The sequence below is a fragment of the Arvicanthis niloticus genome, chromosome 20, assembly GCF_011762505.2.
Source record: "Arvicanthis niloticus isolate mArvNil1 chromosome 20, mArvNil1.pat.X, whole genome shotgun sequence".
NCBI lineage: Eukaryota > Metazoa > Chordata > Mammalia > Rodentia > Muridae > Arvicanthis > Arvicanthis niloticus.
Genome location: NC_047677.1, coordinates 14,386,579 through 14,389,503, shown reverse-complemented (window position 1 = coordinate 14,389,503; position 2,925 = coordinate 14,386,579). Strand labels below are relative to the sequence as shown.

Genomic DNA, 2,925 nt, shown 5'->3' with positions numbered 1-2,925 from the left:
GAGTTAACTCAGGTTGCCAAGTGTTGTGCTTTCTTTGATGAGACGGCCATCTTGCCTTTTCTTTTAGAAGCTTTTAGGATTGGCTCTATCTTTGGAATGATACAGGATATATTCAAATATTTTGAACAGGTTAAACATTGAAGTAAACATTTTCCTCTTAATCCTGTTCTCTAAACAGTTTCCTTCTCAGGGACAGAGGGCATTAGCTATTTCTGTCTTTGAGAGGCATTCTGTGTGTAAAGGGCACACACACACACACACACACACACACACACACACATTTTTATACAAATCATAACATACAGTGTCAGATGGTACTTTTCAAAGATAGCTATATCTTTGAGAGCTATATCAAAGATGATATATTCATCCCATTTATTGTAATTATTTTATTAATAATTTTCCCAATAAGTAATGAGGCTTGTGTTCCTGTGTCTTGTATAGAGGGACTGCCTCAGTCAATAGAAAGCAGTCACAGTGATCCTTTGCCAGTTTCCTGTTTCTTGGGACATCTAACCTTACAACCCAGCTGCCATGCCGAGTGAACACCCTGGACACACCCTGCAGAAGGCATGATAGGCGAGCTGACCATCAGCTTCAGCTAAAGCCCTGGCTAGTGTCCAGCAGTAACTGTCAGACGTGTGAAGACCTCAGATAGTGTCCACCTCCCGACGTCAAGTCAGCTCCAAGTCTCTTCAGCTGAAGTCTCAAATATAATGAAACACTGTGCCCTTTCAATAAATCCTGCCCTGCAGAATTAGAGAGAACAATAAAATGGTTGTCTGTCACATTTAGGGGATGGTCTGTTGCACAGAAGTAGGTAATCAAAATGTATGTCACACATTCTCGGGTTTGCTTTGTTTCTCAAACTAACGTGTGTGTGTGTACATGTATATTTTTTTAGCTTATAAGTGATAATATAAGCCCTGCCCGCTTCTCCCCTCTCCTCTCCTCTTCTTCCCTCCCCTCCACTGCCTTAACTTGCCCTGCCCTGTCCTCTCCTCCCTTCTCCTCTCCTGCTCTCCCCTCTCCTCCTTTCCCTCCCCTGCCCTCCCCTGCCCTGTCATCCCCTACCTTCCCCTTCCCTTCCCTTCCTTGCTCTTTCATCCCTTTCTTCTTCTTTGTTCCCTTCTTCTCCCTTTTTGTGATAGAATCACGCCGTAGAATTCTAGCTGGCCTTGAACCTGCAATCCTCCTGCCTCAGACCCCAGTGCTGGGGTTGCCAGTGTGTGCCACACATGCCTGGCTGCTCTTTTTTTGTTCTTGTGGAACACAGCAGAATTTCTATTAGATACACTGCAGACTTCTTGGAATTTCTCCAATTTTCTTATCATTTAAAATGTATTTTCCATTATTGTTAGAAAATTTATTAAGTTATATCTTTTAATTTCTTGATTAATATAAACTCATGTTTAAAAATTTATTAATATATGTGCATGCATGATTATGTGAGGATATGGTCAGAGGACATCTCCGCCAAGTCGATTCTCACTCTCCACTTTTATGGAGCTTGAACTCAGGTTGCCAGGGTTTTTAGGCAGGCACCTCTATTTACTGAGCCAAATTACCAGCCCAAATGAATGTCTTTTCTTTTTAAATTTTGAATAATTTATTATTCTAATAAAAGTATAAAGTATGAAAAATTAATGTACCTGAATCATTTCAGAAAGTAGAGACATTTCCACTAGCAGATTTGAGTTTTTAGCACCTTTGAGAAGACAGTTAAGACAAGTGGTACTGTCCACCTCGGATGACAGGTGGCTGTTCATGTGCCTGGCATCATGTGGCTCCTGTGACTGGGGAGTCATTTGGTTTATTTCTCTACATTTTGAGAGTGCCACAGAACAACTTAAAGAGGAAGAAGGTATTCACTCAACATAGCTGGTGGTTAAGATGGACCGGGAGACTGCAGGCTGGCAGCAGGTCAGAGGGACCGTCCGAAGGTGCTGATGACACAGTACATGGTCTTGTTCTCCCATTGGACTGTGTAGCTCTGGTCCGTGGGGCTGTCCCAGAAGCAGGAACTTGTGGTGCGTAACCCAGCACCATTCTTCTGCAAGATCACACAAGTCACAGTGTATTTAAATGGCTTCCCCAGTTTGCTGAGTTGTCTCAAAGTCTGTTCTACAACATTTGTGGTCCATTGGTTGGCTTTGCTGTGCTGGTAGGTGTTACCAAGATAGCACCTTCTATAGCCTCCTTTACAATGTTGCTCACTTCATCAACAACAAATGCAGTCTCTGTAGAGTGAAAAATTATTAAGACCATTTTATGAAATATATATAGGCTTTTTCCAGAAGGCGGAACTAAATGCAAGATTTCAGGCCTTCACTGCCCCGAGACACATTCTGGGTGGAGGGCATTATCCCTGAATCAGAGGACACTTGCTGGATTAACATTCCTCAAGCCTCAGGGTGGGGAAAGCCCAAAGCAAGAAGACACATTCCTGACCACAGAGAAAGCGGCAAGTCATCTAGGTGGGGCTATAGCCAGAGTAAGTGAGAAATAGTTAACCTGAAATAGTTGGTAATGACAGGGTAGGGCACAGTGACATGGTAAAACTACATTTTTGAGAAGAATGAGTATGCAGAATGATTTTCACATGACTCTAAATAATTTAGGGTGAGTTCCTCTGAAATGTTCCACTGTTCTTGGTTACCCCGCCTTGAGGTTTTCCCAGTGTTACAGCCTGCTGATGTTCAAAATTTGTAAAACAACCAATCATGTGTAACCTCGTGAAAATGCAACCAATCATGTGTAACCTCGAGAAAATTCCTTCCTTTCCCCACCCCATGCTATATATATATATATATATATATATATATATATATATATATATATATATATATATATATCCCTCAGCTTGCTGGCCTTTTGTCAAAATTCTGTTCCTGCATGGACGAGCAGTTTTGACCTTGGCTAGTC

At 41.9% G+C, this 2,925-nt stretch overlaps 1 pseudogene; it reads right to left on the bottom strand.

The window, feature by feature from the left end:
* Positions 1-1,924: 1,924 nt before the first annotated feature.
* On the bottom strand, positions 1,925-2,268 carry LOC117724692 (dynein light chain Tctex-type 1 pseudogene; annotated as a pseudogene).
* Positions 2,269-2,925: the final 657 nt, after the last annotated feature.